The sequence below is a fragment of the Rhincodon typus genome, chromosome 9, assembly GCF_021869965.1.
Source record: "Rhincodon typus isolate 14 chromosome 9, sRhiTyp1.1, whole genome shotgun sequence".
NCBI lineage: Eukaryota > Metazoa > Chordata > Chondrichthyes > Orectolobiformes > Rhincodontidae > Rhincodon > Rhincodon typus.
Window position 1 is genome coordinate 6,967,013 of NC_063340.1, and position 11,423 is coordinate 6,978,435.

The 11,423-nt window shown below is 41.9% G+C and overlaps 1 long non-coding RNA gene across 1 annotated transcript in view; it reads left to right on the forward strand.

Annotated features, from left to right (window-relative positions):
• Positions 1-7,049, forward strand: part of LOC125484111 — a 9,906-nt gene extending 2,857 nt beyond the window's left edge. Inside the window, exons 2-3 of the long non-coding RNA XR_007262970.1 lie at positions 6,133-6,357; positions 6,455-7,049. This is a non-coding gene — a long non-coding RNA (uncharacterized LOC125484111). The remainder of the gene's footprint in view (positions 1-6,132; positions 6,358-6,454) is intronic.
• Positions 7,050-11,423: the final 4,374 nt, after the last annotated feature.

The following is an 11,423-nucleotide window of genomic DNA, read 5'->3' on the forward strand; positions in this document are numbered from 1 at the left end:
TCCTGCTCCTCTGATGCTGCCTGGCCTGCTGTGTTCCTCCAGCTCCATGCTGTGTTATCTCTGACTCCAGCATCGACAGTTCTTACTATCTCCCAGCTTATCCAGCCTATTTTTATACTCAAACCCTCCATTCCTGGCAACATCCTGGTAAATCTTTTCTGAACGTCTCCAATTTAATAACTACTCTCCTGTGGCAGGGCAACCAGAACTGAACACAGTACTCCAGAAGCACACCCCATGGACAAAATGCACTGCAGCCACAGTATGTTCATGGTGAAGGGGCTGGACATTTGGAATAAGTGTGTTAAGTGTCAACCAAATGGACTGCATTGTACCATGCATCCTGAATGTTGTTGCATCTGCACCATTCCAAATTACATTCCATTATGCCTCACACTGTGACCTGCAGATCTTGGTGAGGCACTGAGAAGGCTGGTGATGTGCCATTTGCTGCAGAATACCTAGCCTTTGACCTGCCGTGACGTTTATATGGATGGTCCAGCTGAGATTCTGGTCAGTGGTGAACCACACCCACAGATCAAGATACTGATGGTGGAATATCAAGAGTTGGAAGTTGACTAGGCTTTCATTTCTTGGCTATATTCGTGACCTGGTGCTTGTATGGAGCAAATTCTAGTCACTAATCATGCAAGATTTTCAGTATGTCTTGCTGCATGCAGGTTAGGGCCGTTTCATTATCTGAGGACCTGTGAAGGAAGCTGAACAGTGCATGACCATGTACAAGTCGCCCCCTTTCTGATGGAAGGATGGTCATTGATAAAGCAGCTGAAGATCATTGGGCTTAGGGAGCTGCCCTGAGGAACTCCTGCAGACCAAAAGACCAGAGGGAAATAGGAACAGGATTAGGCCATTCGGCCTGTTGAGCCTGCTCCACCATTCAAAAGGATCATAGCTGACTCAACATTTCTCACGTCCACTTTCTTGCCCTTTCCCTACAACCCTTGATTCCCCAACTGATCAAGAATCTATCTATCTCAGCCTTAAGTATGCACAAGGATTCTGCCCCAACAGCTCTCTGTGGCAAGGAGTTCCAAAGACTCACAACCCTCTGAGAGAAGAAATTCCTTCCCATCACAGTCTTAAATTGACACCCCTTTATTCTAAGACTATGCCCTAGTCTCTCCCATGAGGAGAAACATCCTCTCAGCATTTACCCTGTCAAGCTCCTTAAGAATCCCATACATTTCAATGAGATCACTTCTCCTTCTTCTAAACTCCAGTGAGTAGAGTCCCTACCTGTTTAACCTTTGCTCATTAGACAATCCTTAATTAAGGGGACCAAAACTGCTCACAATACTCCAGATGTGGTCTCACAGCATCTTGTACAGTTGCAGTAAGAATTCACCACTCTTATACTCCAAGCTCCTCTAAATAAGGGCCAACATCCCATTAGCCTTCCTGATTAACAGCTGTACCTGTGTCAATATATGTGATCTTCTTGGAGATCCTCCATGGTAGCTTTCTGTGTTTCTGTGCAGACATATCCTGAGATCCCCATTTAATACAACCATCTTCTGTTGCCACGTTAGGTGCCAAATGAAAGAATTTGCTTTTTCAGATAAAGGATTCTCAGGAAGGCCTTGTATAGAATGAAAGGCAGCAGGATAGTGCAAGGGATAAATAAACTGACGAACCTGTATGGCTTGGTGAACTGTGACAATATTTGTCAACCAAAACTTTGAGCAATTGACAAATGCTGTTCACCCATTAAAAATTAGCAAAATAGAGCCTGTTGTAAATCTGATCACCATTGTGGATTGTCCATCTCAGAGCATGGGCTCCCTTATGCTGACAATTGTAAAAATGCCTGCCTACAAATTGAAATTTTAAAATTCCCTCTTGCACTGATTTTATTTTCAATATTTCAGATGACCCCATGGCGTGCTAGTACAGACATCATGTTATTTTCAGCTTGGCTTTGGTGCTTTTGCTCATATAGATGCTGTTAATTACAGGATAACTGTTTATTCCCAATGTAAAACGTACTCTCATCCTCCATCCAGAATCAGCTCTTGAGAGATTCCTATCATGTTTCCACACTTCAGTCGTCATGTAGGATAACACACAGCAGAGGGCATCACTAACATTCGAATGTCTGTAATACTGTCAGATGCCTTAATTTTGTTGCATTGTGATATTCAGATCCTTAACTAACATAATGGAAAAGTAACCAGAAATGTCATTCCATTGTTGTTGAGAAACATCCTAAATTTTCCATTTTTAACTATCCTATCCCTCAGAAGCCAAGAGTGGCATTTGTTTGATAAAAATCCCAAAGAATAATGCATAAAATTAATTATGAATTTTTAACTCAACAATGTTTGCATAAAGAGCGGGCTTGCAAAAGATCATTGCATGTTATAGTCTGCAATGTGGGATCCTAGTTACGGGAGGGGAGTTGCGAATACTATACTACTGTTTAATATCTACCTTGATTTAATGTTTTAAATTCTGACAGTGCAGCGTGCCACTGATGTGTATATGTACATCTGTAACTACCATCTCCCAGAAGTTGGATTCAGTTGAAATTTAAAGACTGAATTTGATAGATATTTGATTAATAAAAATAATAGTGTGACTAACGGTCAGCAGATGCTGTTGAGATGCAGAGGAAGTGGAAGATAATGTAATGGTACAAGGTGCTCAGAAAGCTGAGTAGCTTATTTTGTGTTCCTACGACACATCAGCCTAGATTGGGTATTTAAGTTCCAGAAATGGGCTTTTAACTAGTGGGGACAGAATAAAATCTAACTGCAGTAAATAAAAGCTTCTCCAGCTAGAGGAGACAGCAAGAGGAAAGAGATATAGAAAGAGAATTAAACCTAGAAACATAACTGTGGTGACAGAACCAGGAGTATCACTCAGAGAGTTTGTAATGAAAAAGGTTACAGGGTTTTCAGAAGCTGTATAAGAGATTGTATAAGGCAAGGAAATGAAGGCTCTCTTCTAGGACCCCAGGAATGATGACCCCATAAAGTGGTTCTGCATATAATCTATTATGAGGGTAGCCAGTGGTGGTCAGTGTCAAATCTATCACCTCAGGCTTTCAGTGCTAGACACATTTTATTGACCTCACCAGGTAGAGTAAGGTGGTTAAAGACATGAGTATACCTATAAATGCTGAAAAAATGCTAGAAGTATCTCTCATCTTCATACCATCCATGGATCACAAAGGGTCAAAGAGCAAGTCAGGGAGACCATGAGTAATAACATAAGCTCTCATCTTATTCTGATAAAGTATGCCTACACTCCGATCATTGCACTGTCCAGTATGCTACCACAGGCCTGCAAGCACAGTCTGAATTCTGTACTTACTGATGTTATTGTACATTACAAAGATGTAACCAACAGACCACACTGACTCCATTACAGAGAGAGAGAGTGACTAAAGTGGTTTTAAACTAGAATAGTACATGCTATGCTGTCATGTTACTGTCTTAAAGGTCTGGTCAGGAACCATTGCCTTAATTCAGTTTTCTGATGGATAACTTCGTGAAGGTAACCACTCATAATGTAATCTAATCAGCAGGTCAGTGAGAATGGAGTCAAGGGAACAAGAGGTTAGTGTCTTAGAACATAGAATGGTACAACACAAGCACAAGCCCTTTAGCCCACCATGTATTGACCATGATGCCATTCTAAACTAATACCATCTCTCTGCATGTGGTTCACATCCCTCTATTCCATGTCTGTTCATATGTCTGTCTAAATGTCTCTTAAACGTCGCTATGGTTTCTGCTTCTACCACCTCCACTGGCAGCATGTCCCAGGCACCCTACAACCCTCTGTGAAAAAAACGTTCCTCGCACATCTCCTTTAAACTTTTCCCCTGCCACCTTAAACCTGAGCCCCTAATATTTCACATTTTCACGCTGGGAGAAAGACTCCAACTATACACACTATCATCGCCTCTTATAATTTCTAGATACTTCTTTCGGATTGACCCTTCACCAGAATTTGAACGCAGGCAGTGACTGGATCTCAGCTATCCCAGCAGTGTAAAGCTACATCTTGTTCAGATGTACATTGCGTAGGAACAGTGGAGCAGGAGTAAGCCATTCGGCCCTTCGATCCTGTTCCTCCATTCAAGGGGATCGTGGCTGATCTGTAGCCTTGTACCTGCCTTTGGCTCATACCCCTTAATTCCTAAATAATTAATAATCTCCCATAAGAAGCGGAACGCTGCTGTCTCATATGGTGGATGTTTGTGTGCTAAATTCCTTCCGAGAGCTGGATTTAAAAAAAGATATTTCCAGAAATTCAAGCTTATTCTTTGATGGGATGTGGGTATCTCTGGCAATGCCAGCATTTATTGCTCATCCCTAATTGCCCTTGGGCTGAATGGGTTGATATTCCATTTCAGAGGGTAATTAAGAACCAATCACAATAGCCTAGCATCGCAAGTAGTGAGAGCAGGTAGGAGCGGCAGATTTCCTTCCCTGATGAATTTTTTTGCAACAATCAACAATAGTTCACATTCACAAAGATTAGCTTTCAATTCCAGATTTATCAATTTCACTCAATTTAAATTCCACCCAGCACTCAAAATACATGGGGGCAATTGATGAATTTGCCGCAAAATCCCCTGAAAATTCAACTATGGGGCCAACCAACCAGAGAAGGATTGCCACAGTTTCTGGGACAGATGAGATCTCTGAGGAGATGCTCCTCCAACTGGAGGTCCTTTCTCTCCCATCCAAGTTGCTCCAGAACACCCAATCACAGCTTTGCCTCTCTCTACTGTACTTGCTGCTTCTCAAGGGATAGAATCTGTCATTGGAGGAGCTGCAAGGGTGTGTGGGAGGGAGGGAAGAAGCCTGTGATTGGGTGAACTGGAGGGGCATGATGATCAATCTTGGGCCCACAATGCAGCAGAGATTGACAGAGTTCAGCACTGAGGACCCATCAAGGCCAGGTCCAAGATACAGGCAGGTGTGGCACAGGAGCAGGACATCAGTTTGATGGGAAACAGTGCCCAATGGGGTAAGAGGATTGATTACAAATGGAAAGTTTTCAACAAATAGGAAAATACTTGGGCATGCTTTTAATATCCATGTGTAGAGAACCAAGCCTCCTGTACCTCTTGTGTTTGAAAGAATGCTGAACTCAAATTTTTTGAAGAAACATTCAAATTCACTCCAAAAGATGGCTTTGCAGAACTAAACAGGGCTATTGAAGGTCACATTGTAATGTCGCAACCTACTGGAACTGCACATACTGAAAATTAGCCAAAAGCTTCAAAAGCACTTCTTATTGAACCATCAAGGGATCTCACTGAGCAAGCCCTTAATAGCATCAAGCAGTTCAAGGAAAATAACAATATAAAACTCAATAAAATAATATCAAGTTCAATAATTTTAGAACCTGTACCCTTTTTACCATGTACTCGACCCATCTCCTGCACTCCTGGCTCTGTCATGATATGGGTAGCTTTCAGCATAGCTAACCCATTTTCACCCTCTCATGGTCCCCATTATCAGCTTTTCTTTCTCCCTGGCATACTATCATCCATCCATTGTCCTATTTTCTCTATCTCCATCTCCATCTATCCATTCACTCAGCCCATCCCTGCCCACTTTTTGTCTTCAGCATATATACCACTTCTTCCTAGCTACTGTCAGTTCTGAAGAGGAGAGGCTGGATAGACTGGGACTTTTTTCTTGCTGGAGTGTACAAATTTAAGAGGTGACCTTATAGAAGTTTGTAAAATAATGAGGGGTATAGATAAGGTGAATGGCAGGTGTATTTTCCCTAGATTGGGGGATTTCAAGACTAGGGGGTATATTTTTTAAGTGAGAGGAGAAAGATTTAAAAAAGACATGAGGGGCATGTTTTTAAATACAAACAGTGGTTCGTGTGGAATGAACTTCCAGAGGAAGTGATGGATGCAGGTACAGTTATAATGTTTAGAAGACATTTAGATAAGTACATGAATAAGTAATGTTTGGAAGGATATGGACAAAGCACAGGCACGTGGGACTGGTTTGGTTTGGGATTATGTTCGGCATGGACTGATTGGACCAAAGGGTCTGTTTCTATGCTGTATGACTCTATGACTCTATAAAAAGGGTTACTGCCTTCAAAACATTAACTCTGTTTCTCTCTCCACAGATGCTGCCTGACCTGATAAGTTTCTCCAGCAATTTCTGTTTGGTTTCAGGAAAAGTATTGTTCATCCTAAAACAAGGGAGTTTTTAATGATTGGTAGCATTCCTGCAAATGATTAACTGGCTGTGCTGTATCAAGGAATGGACATGGTGAAAGTGGGGGAAGAAGGGCCGATAACAACATGTGCACGAGCGCAGTTTGCAAACAGAATATGGGAGAATATATATCGTAAGTTAACTAAAACATCTTATTGATAGATTCCCATTTAAAAGATTTAGTAATGTGTGTGTACAGCCTTTGTATTTGTACATCTTATCTTTCTAAGGAACAAAGCTGCAAAAAAAATTCAACATAAATACAGAAGAAAATAACCCCATGTGACTGCATTATCCAGTATGGAGGTTAGTGAGAATGAAAAGGAGCCCCTGAAAATGCCCCCAAAAATCAAAATGAAGTCCATTGGAATCTCTAACTAAGAACCATTGGGGGAATAGAAAATTTGACCCCAGATGCTACCAGTTGACTTTGATAGGATTTATGTTCTGAGGAAAGGTCACCAGACCTGAAATGTTAACTCTGATTTGTCTTCACGGATGCTGCCAGGCCTGCTGAGCTTTTCCAGCAACCTCTGTTTTTGTGACTTTGATGGGATTTGGCCTCATGTTTCCAGGAAAATAGAATTGGCATTCAGAATATTGTTGAATGTCAGCACTCTGCCACCGCCATCATCCAAATCTCCTCGATGAGTTTCAATTGCCGAGATGCGTCAGAAAATAATTTTCCACATTTAATTTCCCTAAACCCCTGCTTTTTAATCTGCTTTTCTTGCCTCTTCCAAAAGATCGCGTGGGTTTTGGTGAGATGGAGAATGTGTATAATGGGATACACAGGTATTGCAACTGTGTGCAACAAGCTAAATAAACAAGGCACTCTTCCCCATATGACAAAATTTTGTTCTACTTTGATTCATTATTGAGATGTCCCAATTGGAGCAAAATGTTCCTGACACATGAATTCTCAGCGAAATTCTATTTATTTAGCTTTTAAACTGTAGCAATGCACGATTAGACAACTCATTTTGAAAACAAAAGCTTGCAAATTATATATAGGAAAACATATTGGAGAGAAGTTCATCCACATTTCAATTTGTTTCATCAACACATTTGTTGAAGACAGGTTTTTCGCTGTAGTTGTACGTGAAGTAAAAGATGCTATCAAAAGGGTGTCGAATCATAAAATCTTTGAATCATAGAATCATACAGTACAGAAGAGACTATTCAATCCATCAAATCTATACTATTAAAAATATGCTACCACCTACACCAGTCCCTCTTTTCTGCACTAGGCCCATAGCCTTGAATTTTATGACACTTCAAGTGCTCATTAATGTATGTTTTAAAGATTATGAGGTTTCCTGCCTCAACTACTCTCCCAGGCAGTGCATTCTGGACCCTACCATCCTCTGGGTGAAAACATTTTCCCTCTAAACCTCCTGCCTTCCACTTTAAAATTATGTCCCTTCTTATTGACCCTTCAACTGAGTGGAATAGCTGCTTTCAGCTCCCCATAATCTTGTACACCTTAATCAGGTGGTAGGAAGAAGCCAGGATCAAGGAATCCATTTGTGAAGGAATGCCACTGTCTTGAACAACCTCATGGAGGTATGTTCACAGCCTGCTGCTGATACACAAGACGAACCATATTTATTGTTCAGTCCTTGTAAAAGAACCTCAGGCCTCAGATGTCCTGCGCCGACATGAAGAAGGTACATTGTGGTATGGTGTCTACTGACTTGAACTATATGGGCCTGATTTTAAACTCATTTGAGACACATTAATGTGGACTCCATATAGACTCTATAGGGAAGGCAATGAGATGAGAGAGGAGTAAAGTCAGAAATAGAAGAGATTTTATTTGATAGATTATCTAAAGCACAGCTGGAGACACAAAGAAGAATAAAATTATTTCTATTGCTTGCATTTTGCTTTATTTCCTCCCACTTACTATGTACGAGCAGATGACAAGGTAAATTTAAAAAGAAATTGCCAGGTCTGAATGAGAAATGTACAATTTTTAACAGCTGTAATGGTTACCATAGATCAAATGCCATGCTTGCCTGATTTCCATATTTTTAATTTAAACCCCATTTCGCTCTATGCAAATAGAATCCAGCTGATCTTTCTGTGCTTTTTCGTTTGCTAATTCAATGAGCAGAATTTTACTGGCATTCTCCATCGAGGCCACAGCCTGTAGGATGGGAATCAATCAGACTGAATCCTGACCCAAGGGTATTTTTCAGCCTCACTTTCTCCAGATACTAGGAAGACCCATGAGTATTTAAATGAGGCAGCAAATATGCTGGGTTTGTCCTCTAAAAGGACACTGCATGCACATTGATTGATCCTGGGGCAATCCATTCACATTCCACCCTCCCAGTCTCCTTACAGATTCTTCAAGAGAAAGTGTGACCCTGTGACAATGTGAGTTCATACATGAAGATAAGAAATATGAATAAGAGTTGAACAATGTGTTCCACCATTCAATAAGATCGTGTCTAATTTGTATCTTAATTCCGTCTGCACACCTTGGCTCTTCTTCCCTTTATACTCTGACCTTGCAAATAAATCTCTTGACATTAGATTTAAAATGATTAATCACGCTAGGACCTGCTTTTTTTTTTATGGAGGGCCTTCTCCACGCTTCTGTTTTTGTGAAGAAGTATTTTCCCAAGTTTTGTCCTGAATGGTCTGATTTCAGCCCCTGCCCCAGTCCTAGGTTTCTTCCATCTGTGGTAAACATCTCACTCCCTGCCCTTATAAAGTGGCACAAGTAGATGCTCATTATTATTTTTTATATTTTTAATTTATACTCCTGGGATGTCCCTCTAAGTAAGTAGGAGGCTTTCATTCGCTCTCTTGTAGTTATCAGCCTCTCCTTTGTCTGATTATCTCTCCTCTTTTCCTGGTTCATTCCTTATTCTTGACCATGTTTTCAACAGTTTCCCTCTTTTCTTCATCCCTGTTGATGTGAGAGGTTGTTGGGTGATAGGGTGGAGAAAGCAGCACTTTGTGTGACTGCGGGCAGGGAGTCTGGATTATGGAGGTGTTGCTAGATATCCAGGCTAGAGACCCAATCCACAGACTGGCCTTTCCAGTGGCAATGATGGAGGTGAAGTGGGAGTCTTGGATGAAATGGAAAGAAATAGGAATTTGGGAGAGAGGTTAATAGGAGGAGAGGGAAAAGCCATGGAGGAGAGGTGGTGTTGGGGTGGGGAAGGATGGTGCGTTGGGACTGTGCATGACATTTAAACCACAGGATGCAATACACTGTAGTAATAGACTTGTAGGAAGTAGGTAATGAGTGCAGGATGTCAATTGAAGAGAATATACAGTCAAGTGAGGGATATGATCAGAGAAAGAAAGAATTAAGGATGAAGTTCAGGGATTTAAGAAAACTTTAGATGCCAAGGCTGCCATTGGAAAGAGGACAGGGAAAAGTTGAAGATTGAGGAGAAAAAGCAAGTTTGTGGGGAGATGTGGTGCATGGGAGAGAAGCAGGAAAAGACACTGGTGTTTGGTTGGAGATTAACTTTATCATACAAATGCAGATTTCAGGAAGTCTAATATGTATCTTTCTGTAGTTTAGATGGAGAAAAAACTTTGGAAAGTTCTGTTAGTCATTCAAGAACCATTCCTTGCCTATGTTGTGCAACGGGTTTTGCAGTAGGATGTCTGGAATTTTCAGAAGGCCCACTCCATCAAGCATAACATGAAAAATATTGTGAGGGAATATTTCAGGGGAATCTTTAAAGTATATTTCAGGATTGACGTCGAGACACCTGTCAAAATGATGGGTTGAACTGCAGAGTGGGGAGATTGAGGAGCAGAATCGATTTTTGATTCATTCTTGGGATGTAAGAACATAGGAACATAAGAAATAGGAGCAGGAGTAGGCCATCTGGCCCATCGAGCCTGCTCTGCCATTCAATAAGATCATGGCTGATCTTTCCATGGATTCAGCTCCACTTACCCACCCGCACACCGTAACCTTTAATTCCTTTCTATCGTTGCCTTAAAAACACTCAACTGCTTCACTGGTCAGGGAATTCCACAGATTCACAACCATTTGAGTGAAAACATTCCTCCTCAACTCAGTCCTAAATCTGCTCCCCTTTGTTTTGAGGCTATGACCCCTAGTTCTAATTTCACTCGCCAGTGGAAACAGCCTTCCTGCTTCTATCTTATCAATTTCCTTCATAATTTTATATGTTTCTATCAGATCTCCCCCCTTATTCTTCCAGATTTCAATGTTTATAGTCCCAGTCTACTCAAACTCTCCTCATAAGACAACCCTCTCAATTCCGAAATCAACCTAGTGAACCTCCTCAGCACCCTCTCCTGTGCCAGTACATCCTTTCTCAAGTAAGGAGACCAAAACTGTATGCAGTACTTGGCCATCACTAGCTGGGCCAGCATTTATTGCCTATCACTAATGGCCATTGAAAAGATGGTAGTGAGCTGCCTTCTTGAATCACTGCAGTCTGTGTGCTGTGGGTAGACCCGCTATCCCTTTAGGGAGGAAATTCCAGGATTTTGACCTAGCGACACTGAAGGAACGGCGATATACTTCCTAATCAGGATGGTAAGTGGCTTGAAGGGGATCTTGCAGGTGGTGGCGTTGTCATGTATCTGTTGCCCTTGTCCTTCTAGATGAAACTGATCATGGATTTAGAAGATGCTGTGTAAGGATCATTGGCAAATTTCTGCAGTGCATCTTGCAGATAGTGTTGATATTGTTACGGAGCTGGAAGAACACAGCAGGCCAGGCAGCATCAGAGGAGCAGGAAAGTTGGTGTTTTGGGTCGGGACCCTTCTTCAGAAATGGGGAGGGGGAAGGGAGCTCAGACATAAATAGAGAGAGGAGGGATGGGGCTATCTCGGACTCTGCAGTTCTTACTATCTCTGAGTGAGTTATAACCCCACTGCAGAGCATCTCCCACAAATGCCCACCTTGAAGAAATTGTCCTCCTCCCTCTGGAAAGACCTCAGTGGATCTCTCTCCCACTGCAACCTTCTGGTAATCTCCTCTGCCCTGAAACTCTTCGCCCACCTACCTTCCCCAGGCCCACCCCTCCTCTTTATTTATTTCTGAGCTCCCTTCCCCCTCCCCATTTCTGCAGAAGGGCCCCGCCCCGAAACATCAACTTTCCTGCTCCTCTGATGCTGCCTGGCCTGCTGTGTTCCTCCAATTCCACACTGTGTTATCTCTGACTCCAGCACCTGCAGTCCTTGCTT